Here is a 13516-nt window from a genome sequence, read left to right as displayed (position 1 = left end):
TTTTACCACAGTATTTTATTTTTTTTTGTACAAATCCTTTTTTAGGAAAATTAATTCCTCTACAATTTTCCACGTGCCAGGTCCATGAGACACACTGCTTACTGCTGACCTTTCTGGCAATCCTCCCATTGGTATTTTCCCTTGCTGTTATTTTTCACCTGTGTGAAATTATGATCTCTGGGTTGTCCTTACTGCTCCAGTGGCACCCCGACCAGTTACCTCGTCAGCAGCAAGCACTGTCACACAGCCTCCGGTACCCCATTTCGCAGCTGGGAGAGGTATTCATAAACCTGCAATCACAGATCTGCTTCAATGGCCATCCCAATTGCTGCTCCTGCAAAGCTCCGAGATTTGACTGCTGGCACTGGAAACCTTTTCACCTAGTTCATCTCAGGTAAGTCGCTCAAAGAGGCGCATCCCATAATACATAACGATGTAGTCTGCCTTTAGTCGCTCTTACAACGTCAAAGCAAAAAGGAGCTACAGCCTACACAAAGGAAGCAGGAACAGCCTCCCGTGTTCTACCCACATCATGAAAAATAGTCACGCTTTTGAAAGGTGATCCCAGCAGTGCATGCGGAAAAGATGGTATTACACACAAAATAAAAGAAAACAGCACAACAAGCACCCGAGACAATTTAGCAACGGATGGTCCAGTAGGTATTTTAGGACTGCTTAGATGCTGAGCCCATGTGTAGCATAGATAAAAGCGCCTCCGTAAGTGTATGCTACCAGCAACTCTTAAGAAGCATTTGAATCAAGAGCTGCACTCAGAGCCCAAATAGCTTTCTGCTCAGCTCTCAACATCCGGAACAGTATCTGACACTGAGCTGCAACACAAAGGCCTGCACCCATAGGTGCCTTCTCACTCCTGTGGCAAATTTCCAAAAAAGATGAAAGGGCAGTTGTTCAGGGAGGTAACAGCAGAATGGTGTCCCATTGCAAAGAGCACAAAAATGAAGTCCTTTCAAGGAGTGTTCTGCTTTCCCCAGCAAAGCAAAGGAGTCCTTGCTGCCTGGTCCAACCTCCTATCACAAGGAAAACACTAATTTCAAGCATGTACAGGCACTTTTGTATAGTCTAGCTGAGGCATGCCACAATTCCACAGGTCTTGGAGTGTAAACAGTCATTAAGTACTTAAATTTCATCAAGTCAGAAAGTGCCCCGTATTACTAACTTACTTGTCAAATTCTACTCTTCCAAAAGCAGCCTGGGTGAAAAGTTGTAGTCAGGTGTAGCAGCAATAGCTCCTCACACATCTACTGGCTGCACTGAGATGCACAGATTTTGTTAAGCACGAAATATCACATATTTTCATTATTCAGAATTTACTATCCACGGGGATCTTTGAGTCCTCCAGTTGCCATTATGGCAATTTCAGGGCAATTGCTTCCCGGTTCTACAAAGGGAGTCAGCTTCTACCAGAACCAAGGCACAACAAACATCAGCTAATGGCTACAGATTTACAGTCACTGGCAGTTCAACAATAACAACAACAACAAAAGTTAGGGAATGGAGAGGAGAAAAAGCAATAAACATACAGAACAAAAGCAGGCTTTTTACACAGCTGCAGGCTGGGAATTTCCAAACTAGGAGCATAACTGTAAGAGTAGACTATTTATGGTAAATATTTTTCCCTTTCCTCTTCAGAAAATGGAACCATGTGATACCTGAAAAGATAAGCATGCAACTCGATCTTCTTATCAGCTAGAGTTACGAACACAAATTTGTTGGTAGGAAAATACATCTATTGTTTCTAAATTACAGAGAAACAGCAACTAAGGTAATGCATTGCTACCACACTGCTTCACAGCCAGGTATCCTTTACCAACACACAGGTCTCCAGTGGACTCCAGCAGCTATGCCAATACAAAATTGGGTTCATGATGGCTTCATCTGTTGAAAAACTGCTAAATTCTTACTGTATCAGATGATTTTATGAGATCCCTATAAATCAGTGTCACCAGTCTATGCCACTCAAATATACCTCCACAATCAAGGCACAGGATGTGCAAGAGCTTCGTTTTCCTCCCTGCGTGGTCTCAATGCGTCACCTCCATCCACAGCCCCTGCGCGAGAGCACTTTGCCATTTCACCGTGGTTCACCGAGGTTCTGGGAAGATTCAAAGACCCATGGCCACGGGCATTTGAGTAGCCTTCTATAACCGCTGTCCTCAACCGCCAGTTTGGACAATGTGCTTCTCGATAGCTTCAACATTTTAGAGTAAGGACAACTGTATACCACATCAAAATAATTTTGGACAAGAAGAACTGTAACAACATGAAATGTCACACTTTTCACAGGCAGCATCCGAGTTGTATGCCATGGTATTGTTAAAACACAGGCAGCCACTTTACAGGTAGCCTAGAGAGAGCTTCTCAGAGCCTCTTCGCCCTGTCACTTCGGATACAGTGCAATAGAAACACTTTTGAAATTGAGAAGGCTGTGGTGGTCCCTTTCACACCTTTCCTGCTCTCTCTTTGGCATTCACTCCAAATCCCTCTCTTCACTGCCTGTTGAGATGAACACACAGACACAGAGAGCCAGGGAGATTTCAGATGACTGACACTTCCAGCCCATAGCCTACTTCTCAAGAGTCCTCCCTGCATTTGCTCCTTGCTCTTTTCTATTTGAGTGACTTTTACCTCTGTCCTGGTCCCCTAAAGATGTCTGTAAACTTTGTCATTTGACAGATGTCCAGGCAGGAATTTCACCCAAGTGATGCTGGCTATTCTCACTGCACGGAACAATTGACTGACAAGTTACCTCTGTAAAGGATCCCAAAGGCTGCCTAACCAGAAGACGATAGAGCAGTATTAAGGAATCCTGCCACTTTAGTTTCTGGCAATTCCCTCACTTTCCTTTGTCCTAAATCATCTGCAGCAGCTTTGTTAAAATCCCACATGAAAAAAGGGAGTTTATATAGCTTTACAGAAACTTTAAAAGCTTATCCTTATAAAAACAACATATACTTGGTTTATGTACCAGCAGCTTTTATGGAAAACCAAACATTACAGCTTCAGAAGTGACCATAGCTCTATGACACCATTCTAGACAGTTTTAATCATCCACCTCTTTAGCTTTACGGTGCTAATTTCAACATATTACACTGGAAATTCAAATAAACTTTAAGTACTTTTTATTAATCTAATGTTTTTTAAAACTGAAGGGCAAGCACCTAAATCTTTCCTCTAAGAACAGCACAAAGGGGTTTTGTTTTCCAGCTGCAAACTGCAAAACTAAAAAAGTCAAAAAGTAGAGAGAGACACGCTATCATCAGTGCTCTCAACGCTCCCTCTTTGGAATTGTTAAGAAAAAATTGAGAAACCCAAACAAACCTTTCTGCCATTCCCAATTTTGTTTCCCTGCAGGCTTCATCTTCAAGACCACTCCTCTGTGTTCTGAGACTGTATAGTTACAGAACGTATTTATTTAAGAAACTAAAACAAGTGAACAAGCATAAACAAAACATAAAACTTAGGTATGGCTGGGGAACAGTTACAGCATGAACTGTACCACATTTAGTGCATCCTGCAGCATTTCTAGTCTTACACTTTGTGAACATAAATGTGTCTGCTGAGTTTGGTTATAAGAAATAAATTGTTAAAAACATTCACCCCTGCAATGCCTGCAGGGCCAACATAGCTAAGAGCCTATGTTGAATTCTATTCCTTCTTGGGCATGACCAAATTATTTACTAAATTCCAATGAGCTGAAGCAAAGGGATTACTTGCTTAAAAAAAAAAATTTACTGTGCCAGTGTGGGAAAAGGACTCAGCTTGACTCTGAACTTAGACTGAGTTTGCAGACCTGGCATCTGGAAGTTTTACGTATTTTCAAAGGTGTCTCCTTGTAAAAGCGGATTGCTTGATGTATGTTTTCTTAAGCAACAAACCGCTATATGGTAAAAACAGGTTTTAGAGTTGTATTTCAGAGCATGCTTGCAAAGACAAGTTTTGCCTGTCTTTTTACATAAAAAAAAAATTACAAGGACACAAGAAACAATCAAAATCATCTTATTTCCTGTATCATTTTTCTTTCATTTTCACTGAGGAATAACGTGAGCTGAACAATTCTGGAACACTAAATTACGTAAGTGATATAATAACTTTGTGTAACATAATTACTTGATTGTTTTTCTTATTATAAAAAGTAAGATAGTTCAGACAGATGTATGGCCTTCCATTCATACTGACTAATCAGAAATAAATATTTGCAGTGGTGTCAAATTCAGGGAGAACAAGCAAGAAGGAGACAAACTTATTATAGAACGTCATTTTGGTGAAATGAAACCTCACACCAACAGCATACAATTTTGTTGTCTTCAAAAGGATAATCAGATGTCCTCGTATTTGTAAAATAGTATGTCTGATGCTACAAAGCAGTTATTTCATACAAGCATTATGTACTTCAGAAATTCCTCTTGCCTTTTAAGTAATCTCTGTTTGAAATGAACAACAAAAAATCTAAAAAAAACCACACAGATTTCATCTATAATTAACATCATCCATTTTAAGATCTAGTGAGAATAAATGTTTGCTGTTACATTTAAGCTGCACTACTTTCAATAAAAAAAAAGTACTGATGCTCCTCATACTCACTATTGATAGCAGCCCAGTACTGGTTGCACGGTGTTTTAAGATTTGCACTGTCTCCATGTTTAGTTTATAGAAAAGATGATATCCACACAGCAGAATGGGCTTACTCATCTTTGACAGGATTTAAAACACAGCTTTTAAAAGCAATAATCAAGTACCCATAATTTTTCTCTCTGATCTAAGTCCCACTTCCTTATATTCTTAAGTATACAGACAACTGTTTTTTTCCATCCTCCCCCAAAATCTTCCTTTGCATTACAAATTGATGAGCCATTTAATTTTCAAAGCTTAATTCTGGTATCACAAAAAGAAAACATGCATCTAATACTTTTCCATGGAGAATAAAAGGGCCTGTAAAGCTCTCTTGCCTGCTTTCTGTAGATCAGCATGCCTACTCTTGTTTTGGCATTTCTTTTTCTCCTTACAAGCTCAGCATTGCCCAGCTAAATACAAGAACAACCACAAGCAGTCCAGCATACTACAAACACACACACACACGTGCATATTCTAGCAAATTTTTTGGAGTACGTGCCCACCAGGATTCATTGCTCCCATTTTAACACTGGTCACTAAACACTATCTAACCATCATCCTGGTGCCAAGGCACTAAATGCTTTTGAATTGCTAGAGTACAGAAACCTGTATTCCAAGCAAATAATATTTGTTCTAAGCAGAGCTAAATAACTTGTCCTATATTAATATCACATTTAGACTTTTAGGTCTTTCAAGAAATTTACCTGGAATAGATCTGGCTTGGAAGCTACCTAAGTTTACAGGAACTTTATGATTCATAAAAAGTAATTTCCTTTTATAAATAAAACACTCCCTTCACACACAACTTTAGTTCCCAGTCAAACACTGCCAAGCGTGCTTTCTTCAGGGAACTTAATTCATGATAGCATCAGCATTTCAGTTCGCAAAACTGAGAGAGCACCCCCAAAACACAAGGTATATGCAAATACATATAATGAGGTAAAGATAATTATTAAAGCTTGTATCTCTTTAGGGTTTTCAAAAAGACAGTTGTACCATCTCTAAATTTGCATCATACTGGCGTAACCTCCCAATTAACATCTATTCACCCTGTGCGCCCCAACCAGCTTTTCTGTTCTCTGCTCATTTAAGATCAGAGGATCGGAAGGAGGTGGATCGCTATTCACTACCACGGAGCTCCCCAGGAAACCGGCCTCGCATCTTCCAGCTGCAAAGCAAGGGTAACGCCGACCTCCCAGCTGAGTCAGGCCTGAGCTCGTGAGCAGCAGCACCGCTTGGGGCTTCCAGCGAGGACATGATGAAAATCACTCAGAGCTCAGGAGAAGACACCGCCACGAACTTCCAGCTCGTTCACCTCAGGCCAGCTGTCACCACAGTCACGGCCCACCAGAAACCTTCTCACTGTTTAAGCAGGAAGACTTCAGGGGCCACAATTTCTTTCAGGGCAGTGCAGGCAGGGAGCTATGTACCACAGCACACCCCATGGTGAAGCAGGGGGGGAGGAGCCCCTGGCCAGGAGCCGTATCTCAGCCGTGCTGGTGGCGCAGTGAGCTGCAGGCCGCCCCTCCATGCGGCCCAGCGCCATGGTGCCGGAGCACTGGGGCGTCAAGTGCCGTGCCATGCCACCAGAGTGACGGTCCTGCCCAACTCAGGGACAACCCACTTTGGTCCCAAATTATTCCTATGCATTATAAGGTAGCCGAATGCCTACTCTAAGCCATCTTGTGCCAAAACCCTAGTGCAGGCCTGCCAAAGATAAGGCAAAATTAAAGCGCGATTTGACAGCACCCCAATACTAACGTGTGCATCGTATGAACCAGCTAGTCCTTTGCAATAAACCCTTTGTCAAGAAGGAAGGTTACACTCATAATAAAAAACAGCCATACCACAAGCAATAGGGGAAAAAACAAACGAAACCAATTACGAAGACCATGTGCCCGCTGAAGACAGTGTGTTGTGAAACCACACTATTTTTCTGAAACTGAACAAGCTAATTACAATTGCACCAAGAGAGGTGAAACAGGCGAGGAGTATTTAGAAGAATTCCACGCAAGCCATTCTCTTCTGAAGACAGGTCGCTCTCAGTGCACAGCATGCCTACAAATCACTGGGTGTTACAGGTGTATTTGAGGGGGAAAAGACAAAGGGAGATGGTATCTGTTCTCAGCCACTGTAAACTACAGCTCTCCTGAGGGTACACCCAAGCAGCTAAAAAAACTCCAAAATTATCTGAAAAACAAAAGCTGAATGGTCCAGAGAGGAATTACTTCCCTAAATCTGCATCAGTGTGTTTAAAAACTCCACTTTTTCTGCTCAGCCTCCACTCCTCTGTTCCCCCTGCTCCGTGGTGGGACATCAACCCAGAACTATGCAAGTCGACAGTTCAGAGTGATCAGCTAAGCCACTCTGAAAATGAAAGTGAGAAAATCATTGCAAGCGATTATACATTAAATCCTCTGGCTTAAGGAGTACCTTGTAAGTCTCTGAGGATGCATGAAGAATAGCTATAACACAAATCAATGGGAACTCTGTTTTCATGCATGTCTCATATAAGCAAGACTCATGACAAGAACTTCAGAGGCAAAAGTTTGAGGAAACAGCCTGAAAAAGGCCAATTTCCATTATTTTGAAATGTTAATGTTGGAAATTCAACATGTAAGGTTACATGGAGATATACAGCCATTTAAAATGCATATCCTGTGAGTTATATTTTGTCAATTGTATGTTGGTTATAAGAATGATCTCCAATGCAGTATCTCAGATCCATTACAGAAGAGTTGCAAAAAAAATATAGTAAGATTGCAGAGGAAGTTTCTACTCTGTACTCCCTTTTGTATAAAAATAGTTAAAGGTAAAAGGCTGAACACTTAGCTGCAAGGCAACAACTTCTCTCTCTGTTCATTAACGCTAAGCATACTTCCATTCGGAGTCAGTGGATGTACAAATCTCTCAGACTCTACGCCCAATTACCTCTGCCTCTAGCTGTTGGCAGGTAGAAATACCTCTCAAAACTACATGCTGGTGTCTTCAGGTTACCTACCCACCCTGCTCCAATCTGGAAAGCAGGAGAAGAGGGGAAACAAACTGCTGAATTTCCAAGCATAAAAAATAAGGGATGCCAAAAACATCAGAACTCTTGCATTTTCAACTTCCATTAAAAAAAAAAAGTAGAGAAATTGCTCTGGACTTGTTCATTTCAGAAATGCCCCAGCATCTTCTCCAAGGTTGGCTGCCAAACTATTAACTTTTGTTATACGGTATCAATCATTTCTTGTGGCAGTTCTTTTTGTCAATGACTTATACTGGGTTTTGCTGTTGAAGATGTCTTTTCACTTAAAAAAATCGGAGATTTAAAAAGAAACACAGGCTCTAAAACTGGTGTCCACATCAAAGGATACTATCTACTCCGTCCCCAAGTTTAAGCAGAAAGCCTGAGTTCTATAGAGACTGTAGATATAAAAGGCATATTACATCCTTCTTCAAATATGTTGATAATGGCATAACATATTTTCATCAACAGAAAGCTGGCATCATTCTTGTTTTTTTCCCCTCAAAAGAGCTAGTTTCCATCCCATCAACTGGCATTATATTAAATAAATAGCATTGATACAGCTAACTCCAAGAGCTCCTAAAAATGTCACAGCTTTATCCATAATAGAGTATCACAAAATATTCAGTTAATTTCCATGCAGAGATTTATACATACATGCAGAATACTGCCTCTCTTTTTTGTTTTCTTTGTAAATGGTTTTACACTCGAACACCACAACAGATTTCGAGATGTGTGGGGACTAATTTAAATTTGAAAGGAAAATCTAAAGCAGCCCCATCAGGCTAAAAGTAGCACAAAGAAATCAGGTTTGAGACATAAAAGCTAAGTATTTTGCTGCTTATTTAACTCTGCCCCCCTTTAATAAGGTGTTCCCTCAGGCTAGCTCTACAACATCCCTAAAGAGCAAAAAAGAAGGAATTTCAAACATCTGAAACTGGCAGCTTAGTACATAATTCAATATGACAACTTTGAAATCTGAGGGCTCTGCAGAGTCGTCACCTTTTACATCTGAAGTCTTACATAGGCTTACTGAATGTGGTAGGATGATCAAACTTGATGAATTGGAGGGCCTGAACGTTTTGGTCATTTTGAGTCAGAACCCGTGCTTGCAAAACATAGCAGAATTGAATGGAGAAGCTGACCCAGTGTTTTTTCAGCAGCAAACATCTCATTTATTATGCACCGAGGGTGATTTATTCTGCTTTTGTTACGCATACAGAATACTTAATTATCTTTACTGTGCCCAATTTACTGAGAGCTACAGTGGTAAGATGGATCCTTGGCTATAGACAGAACCCCTTTTCTAGAAAAACAGGTACAGCTGACACTACCTATCAATGGTAAACTTCCTTAAGTAACCCATGTCAAGATGATTTATGTCACCTGCAGCACTGATCAGTCAATAAATATAGCAGTATGTGCACTGTTCCCATTATCACCAGTGAAGAGGTCAGTTTTTGTCAGCAGTGTTCCTTCATTACATGGGTCATGTGTGCTAGCCTATTAAAATTATTCCACCTCTTCTAACATGAATTTGATCTACTTTTTTTTTTTTTCTCCCCAAAAACTGGGAGAAATAGAAAAGGAAAAAAATAAATCTCATGCAAGACTCCAGAACAGAGTATTTTTCAAAAATGCTAAGGCAGGAATGCCCAGTATATCTGACTGATCGAATTTAACTTTCACAGAATTTACAGAATGGCTGAGGCTGGAAGGGACCTCTGGAGGCCACCTGAAGCAGGGACACCCACAGCAGTTGCCCAGGACCACGTCCAGGCAGCTTAAAAGCTTCAAGGAGGGGGAGTCCACAGCCCACAGCCTCTCTGGGCAACCCATGCCAACGCTGTGTCACCCACACAGCACAGCAATGCTTCCTGATCTTCAGAGGGAACCCCCTGTGTTCCAGTTTGTGCCCATTGCCTCTGGTCCTGGCACTGGACACCACTGAAAAGAGCCATGAACAGCAAAAGTTTTAAGTTCTTTTACAACCTAACTTGAAATCATTTGCACAGAAAGCCAGCTCTCAGAATTGCCCAACTTTCATTTTTGATCTCTCAACCAAAGATAACAAACAAGATTGGCTTGATGTGAAAACAAGTTGTTGTTTTTTTTTCCTGCCTTTATGGGCTTCCTCACTCTAAATCCAGGTCTGTCAATTCTATTTCATACATCAAAAAAGACAGGACAGAAACTTTCTCAACTGCTTTTAGCATTTATGGCATAGCATGCAGCAAAACCATAAAAAAAGTGTTGACAAAATGCAAAAGCCTCTAAAGAGGAGAGAAGCAACAAAGAAGAAACTAATTAACTGGAGAAGGAAACTCAGAGCTAGACAGAGGAAAGCACACTTTATTCTTTTATAGCAGAGCAATAATTTCAATGCAAGGTCAAAGAAAAATAAAGAGCTCAATTGTATTGGGCGGTGGCCCAAATTAGATGGGAGTGCACCAGGTTGTGACCGAAGACTTCTCACTCCAAAAATTAACTTTGCAAGTTAAAAACGGGCAGGACAGAAACAAAAAAGTGGAGGAAAATAACAGAACCCTGGTGTAAGCAATGAGCTTAGCCTAGGAGAGAAACTAGGGCCATGTTTTTCTACGAAAATCTGCAAGACAAAAGGCTCACTAAACTCCTGCTATCGAGCAATGCATCTGGTAGTTGGGATTTAGCAGAATTTACCAAACACAGCAGTGGATAGGACTACAGCACATAGGATGCATGGGAAGAAACACTCATCACATCACTGGAAAGTGCAAGATCAGCTTACAGAACCTACAAAGAGCATTTGTGGGAAGTGTAAGAAACCTGGTGCATTCACAAAGTATTACTCTTCTCAAAATAAAGACGGGCTAGGGTCAGATCATAAGAGATTAATTTCAGGCTATTTAAAGAACCAAGAAAAATATGCCCACAGTTATTTCTTCAACAGATTAATATCACCTCCTTATCACCTTATGAAAACAGATGAAATCAACTAGTTGTTTGAAATTTTCATTGTGCTAAAATGTATTAACACAAAATCTGACAAGAGAAAATCAGAGGTCGGTATGAAAATACCTTCCCTTGGCTTCTGTTTGTGTCCTTCCAGCGTTCTGCTGGGGTACTAAGGGGGTATCGCAGGGTATTAAAAAGCAAGACTTAAACCACCCACGGGAATATGCTTTCTTCAACTGTATCAATATTTAGTTTTGTTTCTTTGCATCGTCCATTCCTTCATTTATCATCCTATTTCAGAGAGTGATACAGATTCATGTTCAAACACGCCTCTTTAATGATCATATTACGAGTACTGCAGTCTTGGAAACACTGAGAGGAATATTTAGCAACCAAAATAACATTAGCAGAGTGAGTAAAGCACTGTTTTCCAGGAAGCCCCTGCTTCATTTCAAGGCAACACAGTGTATCCATTTAGCCCTGACAAAAGACATAGAGAGGCTGTAACTGCACAGTGATACATTTCAATCAAATCTGATTGATTGGTGATGGTAATAAGTAAATACTGCCTTTTAATTAAGGAACCTCCCCAAGTGCTCTAATATATACCACAACACTGTTAGTGTACTGCTCTGGGGTATGCTGTTAGAGAGATGATGCCATTGAAATTTGGCGAGCAATGTGCTTTTATTGCAATAAAGTTTACAAATCTATCTGCAAAGGCATGGTTCAAAACCATGAAAAAGAACTGGAAAGCACTAGCATGCAATTCTAGAAGGCCTACAAAGTAATGGAAGTGACCCAGAAAACGTCTTTGTGTGCAGTCTGAATAACAGTCTTCTGTAAAATTGACTGAAATGACTCAGTACACGTATGCGTTTATCTTAAGGGCATTACAGCTGAAAAGATAGGAGATGCCATACACAAGACACCTCATTTGATATGCCAGCATTTTGCCAGAATAAAGCAGAAGGAACTCTGTTCCCACATCCTGGGTTTCAAGAGAGGTGGAAGTGCCCTTAACTCACTGGAAGCTACAAATAACACAGGAACACATGCAGTTACTCAAAGTTCAGTTTTCATTTCGATCCAGTTAAAAGCCTTTAAATTTAAGTCAATATTCATGACATTAAAGGTGTCCCCTGACAAAGATTATGAGAAAAGAATCGTGTTGCAGAGAATGTAAATTTAAAAATAAAAGGAACATTTTAAGCTTTTTGCAGAGTAAGTAGCAAATCAGGTAACTTGCTGCTTTCAGGTATTATTCTGAGAGACCATTAGTTTCTAGCGTTTCTGCAAGACCACATCAGGCCTTCCACAAAAGGAGCATGCTTTATGGCTGAGCTTGAAAGTGAAAGCTGGGACACTGTCAGTGAGGTCATGAAAAGGTTGAGGTGCAGAAGGTAAAAATAAAAGGCGGCACATGAAAGAGATAAACTGTGCAGACTACGCATTTCTCCTGAGAAATTGGATTGGATTACACCAACAGGCTAAAGGTACGGTAGGGTTGGACAAGGACCTTCTACGCAAGTCTGCAATTTTTGCCTCCCTTGTAATAAAACAAACCAGTAAGTCCTGCATGGTCGGATGAGCCTCAGTGTCATAGTCACAAAATTTTGCAATACATTGAACAATAAGAAGTAATAAAAATGTAACAATAAGTAGTAATAAAAATGTAAAAGTATAGAAATTGTCTTTAAAAAGGACTTGGACGGGACTAAAGGACAGGAGTTGGACTCGATGATCCTTATGGGTCCCTTCCAACTCAGGATATTCCATGATTCTATGGAAAAGTAGCATGTTTTTCAGCACCAGAGTCTCCTGAACCATCTGGCTCTCGAGTTTGCTTACACTGATAGTATATGCATTGCTACAAGCCACAAAGAAAAAAAATATTCATGTACTTATTCAGGTGCATTTGTATCTGACTAAATCCTCCACTTAAAGCAATGGCGTGTGGCAGAACAAAGGCTGTACAACGTGACAGCACGCTGTAAAATGAGCAGAGCAGCTGCGTGGTGGAAGGACAGCTAAGGACCCATGGTCAAGCACAACTAGGCAGGCCCACAAAGACTTTTTCCTGAGACCTGTCCTGAAGAAGTTTGTCACTTTGTAATGAGCAGGCTCCTACAAGAGTTGAACAGCTGATTTCAAGAACTAGGTCAATGCTCTGCTAAGTGCTATCTGTATCTTAAACATATGGATGGCTTTAGTTTTCTAATCAAATGCACAGCACTGGATCAACAGAAACGTACAAAAATGGGTTGTTTCCCTTTTCTCCACTTTTAAAGTATATGCTCTGCCCTTTCCATGGGTTGTGACTGACAGATTACAACATGCTGCATTAACACACCATGTATTTTATGGGCAATAGTTTAACTGCATCATAAAGCTTGAATCAAGATTTTAATAAGGAGTAAGACTGAAGATTCTTGTAAACAAATGCAATATGCCATTTTATATCTCAAAGATTTTAAAAGCCATGTTATTTTTAATTGAAATATATAATCCAAAAAACTATGCAAATAATTTTGGCTATAGATGGGTGGCATTTTAATGGACTGCACAGCATTCAGGCAGGAGGAGGGGACTGCAGCTTCTCATGTTGGTATCTGAGAGCTCATCTCCCTCAACTTTACTGGACTAAGAGTGAGATAAAGCTGTATTTATTTGTTAGAAATTAAAATGGTCAAATTTCTAATACTTGCATTGACACCTAAGGATCATCCAGGTATTGAGCAAGGTCAATTTCTATGAGCTTTTTTCTTAAGTCATCAGACAGGTATTTTATTTTAAATCCCTTTGCTTCCCTGAAGCCAAATTATCAACTGAACATATTAGTGTGAGTTTGCTCTATTCGCTCTGGGATTCTCTTCGTCATTGCAATTCAACGTCAGTGGCCACATTTGCAAGGTGACTGTCCTTTCTATGTATTGA

At 40.4% G+C, this 13516-nt stretch overlaps 1 protein-coding gene across 12 annotated transcripts in view; it reads right to left on the bottom strand.

Annotated features, from left to right (window-relative positions):
* The window catches only part of CDC42SE2 (CDC42 small effector 2), a 79067-nt gene that overhangs the window by 17803 nt on the left and 47748 nt on the right, over window positions 1–13516 (bottom strand). The window lies entirely within an intron of this gene.

This window comes from Anser cygnoides, chromosome Z (genome assembly GCF_040182565.1).
Source record: "Anser cygnoides isolate HZ-2024a breed goose chromosome Z, Taihu_goose_T2T_genome, whole genome shotgun sequence".
Lineage (NCBI taxonomy): Eukaryota > Metazoa > Chordata > Aves > Anseriformes > Anatidae > Anser > Anser cygnoides.
This window is presented reverse-complemented; position numbering and strand designations above follow the sequence as displayed.